Raw genomic sequence first — 13403 nt, forward strand, 5'->3', positions numbered from 1 at the left:
GTAATTCATATGTTTTCAAAATGGATTAAGTTGTTTCCGACAACATATGTTGATGCTAAAACAGTTGGAAAAAGTGTTGTGTAATCAAATTGTCAGGTTCAATCACCTAAGCATTCACTGAACATAGGCTAAATGAATGGAAGGAAGACAAGAGTTGATCTTTTACTCGCGAGGAGAACGAACGGAGGTGTGCTCAGTTACATCTCCAAATTCGTTCTGGAGCACACTCCGCCGAGCCCTCTATTTTATTAGGGAAGTCCCTAACAATACAATGTATTTGCACTAAGGGATGAAGGGGGGAGCACCAGCAGGAACATGTAAACATCTCAGACACAAGAGGAAAGACAGACATCAATGGCAGTCATCCACTGATTGAAAAGGCAGATATGCCCTTTTAGTGCTCTGGTACTAAAGTCTCAGTCCTTTTGTTTCAGAGGTGTGTCTCAGCACACCTCCTTTGATGTTGCAGACGTTGATCCAGTCTTCAGGCATCCGCTTCTCTGTGAAGTCTTCTCATCCATATGGTCAAACATGGGTCACGCTGTGGAACAATTCTTTTGCAATACTAATAGAGTAAAATATGGGATAAAATACATCTTCAACCTAACACAAATTATCCTGACATTTGGAATTTCAAGAAGTGATTTGAAGTGAAAATTATGCATTTGTGAATGATGTTGTAACAAGTGGGACAGTTGTTGCAAAATTGACTCAAAGCGTCATTGTGCATACAGTCTGCAGGACTTGTGGAACGCACTAATGGGACTGTTAAGGGCAGACTTATCAAGACAATGAGGGAAAAAAAGGAGACAATGACCAGACTGTGTTTCAATCACAGCAATGAGGATAGTGCCAGCCGAAGTTAGGACACTATCCCCTATCGACTCTCAGGTTCATCAGAACCACCAGCGACTGGCACATCAGTCCCAGTCCACATGGGAAACATGTTTTGACCAAAAAGAAAAAAAAAAAAAAAAGACGCAATTACTGGTCAGTGTGTTCTGATCCACAGAGAAATCACGTCCGTGTGGGAGACCAACTCTTCTTCAAGGTGCTGAAACGACTTCGTTGGGACAAGTGAATGCTGAGATGGCCCTCGCCAGATGATTGCAGTGACCCCGACGGCAGCAAAGGTCGCGGGGCGTGGCAGCTGGATCCACCAGTTGCAGTACAAGCTTCTCCGGTTTCCAGCTAAAGGCCGAGCAACGCGAATCCCTCGAACAGGAGCCCACCTGAGTCACAATATCGGACCACACGCACACATCGGAACCGCACAACCAGCCACAGATACGAATGTTGAAGGCACAGAACAAAAAGATTAGATATTGTTTGGAAATTAATGACGTACATAAAGAATTTTAGCCTTGATTGGAGAACATTACTGCATTTACATTTTTAATAAAATGAAACAATTATTGATGTTATGACCACTACGAAGAATTTGAAAGACAATATATCGGGATAATTATGGTTTTCATTTTTGTTATGTGTAGTCTGTTCATGTTGCATTATTCTTATGACAAAGATGATTATTAACTGCATGTTTGTTGCCCAAATGTACCATTACAACCTGATTGATGTTGAGAATGACGAATTCGAACTGGACAATGACAAACTCGAACTGGACACTGAAACCTAAATAACACATGGACCCTTTTGCCCCTGCCCCCACACATGCACACACATACACCACACACGAAGATCCGGGAGGTAAAGACGGCTGTCCCCTCCTACAACGAGGCAAGGGCCTCCATCAAGTCGCCGCAGAGACAAGCTCTGCGTGGAGACAAGCTCTGCGTGGAGACAGTTTTGTTATTTTTCACTATGTATATTGAAGTTTTTTTATGTTTTATTCCCAAGTGACCAACATACCATGAGAATCTCGTTCCACGCCGGAAGGGAGGAGGGGAATTTTGTCCCTACTGAGGGTTTTCGCCCCTCCACGGATGACCACACTGTTGTATGATTTCATTATGATGATCTGTCTTAAAGCCGTAAGGACATGATTTAAACCCACAAACGGGGGAATGTGAGATGGGATGAGGATATGTAAATAGTTTGTGTATTTCTAATCATGTTTTTATACACTATTTGTATCAGTTATAATTGCGCACACACACACACAGACACTCACATTATTGCTTTAGCACACACGCGCACAACTGGAACACACGCACACACTTTAGTTTCGAATTCCTGACTGACTACTGTGGTTGATTGCTTCCTGCCTGCCTGCTAGAATTTCAGACAGACCTCCATTGTCTGCTTAGGTTGCTGATAAAAGACCGAACGGGTGGTAGAGAGTGAGAGAGAGTGCGCGAGATTGAACTGGCAAGACGCCTGCTTCACCTCCTGACTTCCTCTCCCATTCGCGAATGGTCAAAAACAAAACTCTAACTGGTTTGGTCTGGATTTATGCCACCTTCAGTCTAAAAATGGCGTAAGGACGTTTTAAACCTGACAGTTGCCTTGAGATCTCCGAGCTCGAACTGCCCTATTCCCACCTTGATCACAAGCTCCCATGAACCACTTGGACAGGGTTGCCTGTGTCCTTCTCGTTGATGTCCTTTGTGGCTCCATTCCTTTTCAGTGCTCCTAAAACAAAAAAGACAAGAAGCCAACTTAGTAAAGCTATTTAATGATTGTGAAACCTTATGGGACATGCTGAAATGTCTTCACACCACAATCCCTTAAAAAAAAAAAAAAAAAAAAGAAATATTACCGTATAGAACATCAGAAAAAGGCAGGTCTCGGCGCTTGTTCTTGCTACGATGTCCAAAGAGATTGTACTTCAGAGACAGAGGATTTGTCATGATGAACGCCATCATTGTTCTGACACTATCGTCCAATCCACCAATACCTGCAACCATTATAACATGGGTGTCACTCGATCCAGATAATCATCACACACTTAAAAATATTTTGGCAGTTAAACTGGGTATGATAAACGTCACAGGAAAGGAATTGTCGATTAAGTGAACAGCTTCGGTAACGCCATATACACTCAAAGGGCAAGAGCCCAACATTCTACCAAAATGATTATGATTAGGGAGGTAACGATTCACTCAAGCCCCGATTCGATTTTTGATTTTCAGTTCCCGATTTCGATTCGATATTTTAATTGTTTTAAGTTGCTGCCACGTTTGTCTCTGTGCGCTCGTGTGATGCTGCAGCGATCCACAAACAAAATATGTCTATACGTCTTGTGCATTTTGAATGGAACCAAAAAACAATACACGATGCCAAATTGTACTATTATTATGAAACTGCCTATGAGTAGTAAAAGAAATACTTGTAAAAATATTTCACATTTTTAGAGCCCCAATACATTCTTTTAAATATAGAAGGGACTGAAATCATGTGAAAATTGAGTCTTTTTCTCAGTTTCCGACTTGGGGTGAACACATTCGGCTTATCATAGTTGCAGTTGACCATCTTGAACTCTGAAGTCTTTCAACTCGGCCTTCCGAATCAGGGTTTTAGAGGTGGGGCTATTTAGTGATACAGTAGGATGGTTTGATCTCTGTAGCTCCAGAATCAGGAATGTACTGGGACTGGGGTTCCTACTTGGGTTTAGGGTACCTAATTTTATATTTCAAGAAATTAAATAATTATTTATAATTTTGAAGATAATACATTAAAATTTCATCATTTTCATACCTGCATTAGATCCTGCAGTAGACTCACAGACTCAACACGTTGGACGTACTCAAGGACCTTCTGCAGCGCCTCTCTTGGTTAGGAAGCTTTTTCTCTGTGACAATCCATGGGGAGGTGTAGATGGTACTTCGTCATCACAGGCTTCAGACTCGTCACTTGAGAAAACATCCCTGCAATGGATGCATAGACACTTGGGCATGAATGTCATTTAACAACAAAAGCTAGAACAAAAAGCTTTGCATTTAAAAGAATACATCTGTGATGGGGAAGCCAGGTTAAAGTGTTAATTTTATAATTATGTAATTAGCTGCAGGTTAGTCTAGTGAAGGTGTAATCACTTCTATTTTGGAGCATAGCTTTTGCTCTGTCCAATCATTGCCTCACCGGCTGAAACCCACATTCGGGTATTTTACAAACCAAAAACTTAAATACCTGTACAGCTCTCATTTTTAACTTATTTTCTCTAACCTTTACCCACAAAATTTGAATATTCAAAATAAAAGTACACAAAGAAGTCACAATTTTTCCACATTAGTTACTTACGTAGTTCCTCTCAAATGCAGCTCAACACTGCATTGAATTAGAGCTTGATAAGCCTAAACACAAAACATACAAAGCACATTGTGGCATGATTCTGAATGAGCCAATCTAGCATTTCAACATCTGTTCAACTGTTGGAATTTTAACTATTATCTGACTCTATTAACCAACATTCATCCAACAATTATGCGCGCTCGTTTTGGACACTGCATTGAATTAGAGCTTGATAAACCCACACACAAAACATACAAAGCACATTGTGGCATGATTCTGAATGAGCCAATCTAGCATTTCAATATCTGTTCAACTTTCATCTTGAATTTCTATTATTTAAATAACAGGCAACATTCAACAGTTAATATGTTTTGCTTTACTTACCCAAATCAAACACATCACAAAAAAGCCTTAAATGAGCTAGTGGAGTAGATTGTATTAATTTGAGTGAAAGCTTAAGTCTTTTGGAGAATTTTGGAGAGCGATCGAGGGACACTGTGTTTAGCGTCGTAGGCCCAATGCTAACAATATGTAGCTCGTTGTAAAGGTCCTCATAAAAATAAATAAAACACACAACGCTTATCAGTATTATTAAAAGGGTGATTATAATGTACTTAAGTTTTCCCCAAAATAATTCGAGTACGTACGTTGTTGATATACCCTCTGTGTTCTCGTCACTTATCATTTTAGCATACTGTGTTTTAGCTAACGCACCAAGCAGTTTTCCAACACAGGCAACCTTGAAAAATTACAAAACACATTGTAAAGTAAGTCTAAAAAATGAGAGCCAGACATTTACCCAAGATTAATTAATTAATTCAATTATCGCTCGGGACTCACCGTGCTTTCAGCTCTTCTGCCGCACCTCAAAGACCGCGTAGCTTGCATTCGCTCCTTTTCTCACAGTTTGAATATGCTGCCTTCAAAAGAATCTGTAATTTTGACAACTCCAACTTGAATCTACAAAAATCAAGCAATAAGGTAGAAATAACTTCAAATATACTTTGAATAAAGATCTTTCACAGCATACAGAATTAATAAAATAACATTAATTAATAATGTTGATTTTGTTTATTTAAAAAAAAGTAACTGTGTTGACTGTTGGATGTGGCTGACAATGCTGGACCTGCCTTGTCAAATAGTTCATAGATGACAATCTTAGCTGTCTGGTATATTATAAAATGTTATCTTGTCCCTTAAGGGTTATTAAGTCACAGTTGGGGGTACATGTAAATTCACAAAATATAACGTCCAGCCTTGTTAAATTTAGCATAGATAAATACATGAATTTAATTTTAATTTTAATAAATCAATCAATCCTCTGTACTGCTTCTTGTCCTCACAAGGGTCCCCGGGAGTGCTGGAGCCTATCCCAGCTGTCTTCGGGCAGTCGACAGGGTACACCCTGAACTGGTTGCCAGTCAATCGCAGGGCACACAGAGACAAGCAACCATCCGCTCTCACACTCAGACCTTGGACCAGTGACCAATCAACCTATCATGGATGTTTTTGGAAAGTGGGAGGAAACCGGCGAAAACCCTAGCAGGCACAGGGAGAACCTTGCACTTCTGTACTGTGATGCGGACTTGCTAACCAGTCCGCCACCGTGCCGCTTGTTCTAAAGAGTCCCAGAAAATAAAAACACCCGTCCCTTAGTCAAAAGCGGAAAAAGTCCAACAACAACCCGACCATAATTTGCATTGTTCCATAAGTTAAATCAATGTCAAACCTAATAAAAGCTGACTTCTGGTCCTCAAAAATCCTACACTTATTTTAGTCCTTTCACAATCTCGCAGCATAGGCTCCATGGCCATGTCTCTATCGTTTTGGCATCCATTGAATAGTTCTACTGAGAATAGTCTTCGGGTGGTTACTATTAGCATAGCATGCATTAAATATCAAAAAGGCTCCAGAACAAATTTTCAAACCCATGCCCGCTTAGCTCATCTATAACCCATACAGGACCCAGACATGGTTGACCAGCTCTAACCTATGCCCACTTATCCCACACATAACCCAAACAGGACCGATAAATGGTGACCACTTCTAACCCATGCCCACTTAGCCCACACATAACCCAAATAGGACCCAGACATGGTTGACCAGCTCTAACCCATGCCCACTTGGCCCATATACAGCCCATATGAGACCCTCACATGGTTGACCAGTTCTAACCCATGCCCACTTAGCCCACACATAACCCAAATAGGACCTATAAATGGTTTCAGTAGTAGATTCAGTAGTTTTTATCATTACAGCATTTTCCCCTCTGTATAATGGACAGACATTAGGAGTGTTTCCTTACACTTAGATACGTTTATACTGTGTATATTTGCATGCTTTTTATGAATGTCTGCTGCTAATGTTATACATTAACGGCTACATTACGCCGCCGACTCTGTGTGAGCTATATCTTTGCTGCTGTAACACCTAAAATTTCCCCATTGTGGGACTAATAAAGGACATCTTTATCTTTATCTTTACCAGTTCTAACCCATGCCTACTTAGCCCATACACAACCCGTATTGCACCCACAACATTTGCCCAGTTTAAGCCCATGCCCACCAATCCCAGATGGCGCCCACATGGAACCCTGTACCATTGCCCACTTCTAGCCCATTCCCACTTGGTACCCAGGAATCCCGCATTTACCCCATTTGGGGCCCAGTTGGACATGTTGGCTGGGTACAGTACTTTTATTCTTGCAGTATTTTTATCATTGCAGTATTTTCAATCATTCAGTATTTTTTTTTATCATTGCAGCGTTTTTATTTATTTCCCCTCTGAACCATAGACAGGCATTAGGAGTGTTTCCTTACACTTGTATATGTTGTGGGCTGTAAGTGTGTATATACATGGGGATCTGTGTATATACGTATATACTGTGTATATTTGCATGCTTTTTATGAATGCCTGCTGCCAATGTTATACATTAACGGCTACATTACGTCGGTGCCACTGTGTGATGTATATCTTTGCTGCTGTAACACTGCAAATGTCCCCGTTATGGGACAATTAAAAGACATCTTTATCTTTAGAAATTGAAGATTCACTTGCGAGGCCATTTTCAACACGGACCTTTCAAGAGAAGCTATATCGTCCAACACTCGGTCAGTGCTGTCTAAGTGCTTTTCTGTATATTGTTTGTCCACCCGTGGTGTCATAAATTATGGTATTATGAGGGGGATTTATTCAAGTAGGACGAAGTAGGACTTCATTGAAGGCCAAGGTGTGAAATGCATGGCCCTCCACTGGTTCAAATAATATCTAAAACTAAATTACCAGTTACATGTGCAATTTCAATATTCAACAATTATCTCAACAAAAAAGGACAATCTGAATTTTTTTTAAATGCACAATAAAACAGAAAAGCCATTTCCGGGTATTTTACAATTCAGTCTTCATTGGGGAAAAAACATTCAACAATTTGCTTTTCTTATTTAATACATAGTTCAGCACAGCAGGTGGCGGACAAGCACCTTAAAACGTCATTCGCCTACACAAGGAAGAAGAACATGCCCGAGGCGCTCCCGTGTCCTCGTCTTTCGGTCAACCTGAGAATAATGTTCTTGAGGATTAAAGTTTATAAATGTAAGTATGATGTGATTTTTTATTTTATTTTATGTTGTTGAACAGTGTTTTTGTTTATTTTATAATTTCGTCATTAAAAGGCTGTGGCGGTTGGAGAGTCAGCTTCGTGTTAGGGCGTGTTAAAGATCCCGATACCCACACTACACCCTCATTGAAGTATATACGAGTAAAATTATTCGAGCGCGCAGCCAAAGTATTTTGTTCACAATTATTTGCGGACTTAACCAAAATCCCATTGAACTGGCGATGTTCGGTGGAATTCTTGTGCCCATGCTGAAAAAAATTATACACACAGCGCCGTCAAGTGGAATCAAAAATTTTTTTTTATTTTAATTTTCACGTACTGCACGGTGCCCTTTTGACGAATCCGACTGAAAATTAGTCAGAAAAGACTCACTTACTCTCTGCCGAATTTTGTGACGTTTTGGCAAAAGGCGTGGCTATTACGGTGCTGAAAAGTCCGATTGTACTCTGTGGCAACAAAAGCTCCGGCAACATTACTCAGATGATACTATCTTCTCGAAGTTGTACACATTTGAGGATACTTCAGCCCTGAAGACATCCACCAACTTATTTTTCATCGTAGTAGTAGCGCCACCAACTGGTAAAAGCTAATACAAGTTATTTTTTTGGATGTTTTTCTCCATGCAACTCAACAAGGTCGCCCTCATATATGCTCGGATGACTGTTTCGGCCATGAGGATGTCACAATACGAAATTCATCCTTTTTCGTGAAAAGTTGTGGGCAATAAAACAACGCTGATTATGAGGTTCTAAATATGAACGACAACTCGTGAAACTTTACACACACATCAGGCAGAGCAAATTTATCAATATTTTATACGTTAGTTGTGCAGCTATTTTGAAATGGCTCGCCATGGCCCTCGAGAAATGTTAAAAAAAGCAGCCCTGGTTGAGTGTTTCACCTCGCTTTTTGTAAATTTTATGGAGTACAGTGAACCCTCGGTTATCGCGGTTAATGGGGACCGAGACCACCCGCGAAAACTGAAAATCCGCGAAGTAGCGGCGCACCTTCAAAAATGCTTAAAAAAAAATACAATATATATAATAAATACATATATATATATATATACGGGGAGAGAGAGAGAGAGTGAAATTCATGTTATAACAAAAAAAACAAATTATTATTAAAACGTATTATTTTTTTATTCCCCAGCCATTCTTTTTGTATTTATTTAATTACTCAGACTTTTACCTGCTGGTACGCCGTCTGGTGTGCCCTGTGAAATGAAAGGTGCCATTCTTTATTTATTTATTTATTTATTCATTTATTCATTCATAACTGACAGCTTCGCGCTCCGCTCGTGCCCGGGCGGAAGAGGTGCTCCAATTCGGCTTAACTGTGACACACGCCCACCCTCCTCCCCCGGAGCTTCCATTCGGTTAAACTTAGGGGCCGCTTGGCACCGCCCGTGCCCGGGGAAGGTGCTCCTCTTCGGCTTACTGTGACGCGAGCATGCCCTCCTCCCCCGGAGCTTCCATTCGGTTAAACTTAGGGGCCGCTTGGAACCGCCCGTGGCCGGGGAAGGTGCTCCTCTTCGGCTTACTGTGACGCGAGCATGCCCTCCTCCTCCGGAGCTTCCATTCGGTTAAACTTAGGGGCCGCTTGGAACCGCCCGTGCCCGGGGAAGGTGCTCCTCTTCGGCTTACTGTGACGCGAGCATGCCCTCCTCCTCCGGAGCTTCCATTCGGTTAAACTTAGGGGCCGCTTGGCACCGCCCGTGCCCGGGGAAGGTGCTCCTCTACGGCTTAACTGCCACGCACGCCGGCCGGAGCTCTGGTACTGTCCGAACCGCGCGAAACGTCGCCACCGATCGTGTCCGGGGGAACGTGCTCTTCTTCGTCCACTCTCCTCTTCGCCCACGCTCTTCTTTGGCGCACGCCGGCCGTCTAACCGCTCCAGCGCCCCGTCGTGCCGCTCGGCGAAACTACAATGCCCCCGAATATTTTTTAGACCCGCGAAGCACTGAACCCGCGAAAGGTGAACCGCCAAGTAGCGAGGGTTCACTGTATGTATAAGACCAAGACCTACAAAAAAGACTCTTGGAGCAATGAGCTAGGTTTTACAGGAAGTCGGCCATTTTGAATTTACTTAAAAGGGGGCGGGTCACCACAATGGACTTTGTGTAGAAATTATTATTGGGGCCCGAGCAGCGACCGCGGCGAGGTCCCTATTGTTTTTGTAGAAATTATTATTAGGGCCCGAGCAGCGACCGCTACGAGGTCCCCATTGTTTTTGTGGAAATTATTATTATTATTATTATTAGGGCCCGAGCAGTGACCTGTTTATTTTTTTTAAGCATTTTTGAAGGTGCGCCGCTACTTCGCGGATTTTCAGTTTTCGCGGGTGGTCTCGGTCCCCGTTAACCGCGATAACCGAGGGTTCACTGTACTCCATAAAATTTACAAAAAGCGAGGTGAAACACTCAACCAGAGCTGCTTTTTTTAACATTTCTCGAGGGCCATGGCGAGCCATTTCAAAAAAGCTGCACAACTAACGTATAAAATATTGATAAATTTGCTCGGCCTGATGTGTGTGTAAAGTTTTACAAGTTGTCGTTCATATTTAGAACCTCATAATCAGCTTTGTTTTATTGCCGAACAGTGCAATGCCACTCCCACAACTTTTCATGAAAAAGGACGAATTTCGTATTGTGACATCCTCATGGCCGAAACAGTCATCCGAGCATATATGAGGGCGACCTTGTTGAGTTGCACGGAGAAAAACATCCAAGAAAATAACTTGTATTAGCTTTTACCAGTTGGTGGCGCTACTACTACGATGTAAAATAAGTTGGTAGATGTCTTCAGGGCTGAAGTATCCTCAAATGTGTACAACTTCGAGAAGATAGGATCATCTGAGTCAAGTTGCCGGAGCTTTTGTTGCCACAGAGTACAATCGGACTTTTCAGCACCTTAATAGCCACGCCTTTTGCCAAAACGTCACAAAATTCGGCAGAGAGTAAGATCATTGTCTTGAATCTTTTCTGACTCATTTTCATTCGGATTCGTCAAAAGGGCACCGTGCAGTACGTGAAAATTAAAATAAAAAAAATTTTTTGATTCCACTTGGCGGCACTGTGTGTATAACAAAATAATAACATTAAGATGTCTTCAGGTCGGGACGTTTTATTTACAGGTGAAGGTTTGGATTTTTAGGAGCATGTGCAGGGGAGTTATTAAGCATTCATTTATTTGTATTAGGTTCATTTTGTCTTCTTATTATTGATATTTGACTGATTCATTAAAAGCAGACAATTATGTTTTAGGTTAATTTTTTACCTGACATGTTTCGGCGAGTCTTTCGCCTTCTTCAGAGTGTCGCATGATGGTGTCTTGAGCTGATGTTCCATGAGGGTGTGACTTACCTGTCAAAACAATGAAAAAATCAGAGCAGTAAAAGAACAAGCACAACATGAACATTACAAATCAGCAATCACTGACCACTGCAAAAGGGAAAACCACATCATGGACCGGGAGAAGGGCAGGGTCATCCGCACAGAAGAGAACAAACAACAGCGCTGGATCAGAGAGGCCATTGAGATCTGCAAGCGAGGCATAAAAACCATGAACAGAGACAAGGGAGCCTTCATCCTCTCTACCACCTGGACCAGCATCTTGGCGGAGTGAACGGACAGCGGGGGGCGTGACTTGCCTTCATTCTTGTGACAGGTAAGTCACGCCCTCATGGAACATCAGCTGATAAAGACGGGTCACAAGACAGCATCATGTGACACTCTGAAGAAGGCGAAAGACTTTCGTATTGTGACATGCTCAAGGCCTAAACACTCATCCGAGCAAATATAAGGTAGATTTTGTTCACCTGCCCGGAGAAAAACATCAACGAAAATAATTTGTATTTGTTTTAACCAGTTGGTAGCACTACCACTGCGATCAAAAATAAGTTGGCAGCCGTCTTCAGGGCCTGAATATCCTCAAATGTGAAAGATTTCCAGAAGATGGATCATCTGAATCATTTTGCAGGAACTTTTGTTGGCACGGAGAATAATCAGACTCTGCGGCACCGTAATAGCCACGCCCTTTGAAGGAAAGTCGTAAAAATAGGGATAGAGTAAGATCAATGTCTTGAGTCTTTTCTAGCCAATTTTCAATCGGATTCGTTAAAAGGGCACCGAGCAGTACGTCAAAATGTAAAAATTGATATTGATTGGCGCAAGGTGTATAACTGAATATAAACATATAGATGTCTTCAGGTACCGACTCTTTATGTACATGTGAAGTTTTGGATTTTTAGCAGCATGTGCAGGAGAGTTATTAAGCATTTTGTCCATTGCGGCGAAGGAAATCTTAAGTGAAAACTTTGAAGCCCCGCCCCCGTCATATAGTATTTCGGAAACAAAAAATTTTAGCCCCAGTGTTTGTCCCAGGTCTTAAGATGCTCCAGACAGAACTTTAAGGCAATCAGATGAAGCCTTTAGGATCAGGGTGCAAAAGAATGACCCCTGTAAACATGCAAAAAAGGGCAAAAGTCGGACTTTCAAAAATTCATAACTCACTTCCTGTTCATATTAGACGTTAAAAAATATAAAATTTTTCGCCATGCCCGATGAGACTGCCAAGTTTGGTGAGTTTTTGTGCATGTTTCGGGGGTCAAAAATGCGATCGAACAATCGGAAAAATAATAATAATAATAATTTCTACAAAAACAATAGGGACTTCGCAGCGGTCGCTGCTCAGGCCCTAATAATAATAATAATAATAATAATAATAAAAGTAATAATATTTTCGACAAAAACAATAGGGACCTCGCCGCGGTCGCTGCTCGGGCCCCAATAATAATTTCTACACAAAGTCCATTGTGGTGACCCGCCCCCTTTTAAGTAAATTCAAAATGGCCGACTTCCTGTAAAACCTAGCTCATTGCTCCAAGAGACTTTTTTGTAGGTCTTGGTCTTATACATACAGTGAACCCTCGCTACTTCGCGGTTCACCTTTCGCGGGTTCAGTGCTTCGCGGGTCTAAAAAATATTCGGGGGCATTGTAGTTTCGCCAAGCGGCACGACGGGGCGCTGGAGCGGTTAGACGGCCGGCGTGCGCCGAAGAAGAGCGTGGACGAAGAGGAGAGTGGACGAAGAAGAGCACGTTCCCCCGGACACGATCGGTGGCGACGTTTCGCGCGGTTCGGACCGTACCAGAGCTCCGGCCGGCGTGCGTGGCAGTTAAGCCGTAGAGGAGCACCTTCCCCGGGCACGGGCGGTGCCAAGCGGCCCCTAAGTTTAACCGAATGGAAGCTCCGGAGGAGGAGGGCATGTTCGCGTCACAGTAAGCCGAAGAGGAGCACCTTCCCCGGGCACGGGCGGTTCCAAGCGGCCCCTAAGTTTAACCGAATGGAAGCTCCGGAGGAGGAGGGCATGCTCGCGTCACAGTAAGCCGAAGAGAAGCACCTTCCCCGGGCACGGGCGGTTCCAAGCGGCCCCTAAGTTTAACCGAATGGAAGCTCCGGAGGAGGAGGGCATGCTCGCGTCACAGTAAGCCGAAGAGGAGCACCTTCCCCGGGCACGGCGGTGCCAAGCGGCCCCTAAGTTTAACCGAATGGAAGCTCCGGGGGAGGAGGGCGGGCGTGTGTCACAGTTAAG

Source organism: Idiotropiscis lumnitzeri, unplaced genomic scaffold (genome assembly GCF_059441095.1).
Source record: "Idiotropiscis lumnitzeri isolate Australia: NSW breed Sydney's pygmy pipehorse unplaced genomic scaffold, RoL_Ilum_1.0 HiC_scaffold_105, whole genome shotgun sequence".
NCBI classification, from domain to species: Eukaryota; Metazoa; Chordata; class Actinopteri; order Syngnathiformes; family Syngnathidae; genus Idiotropiscis; species Idiotropiscis lumnitzeri.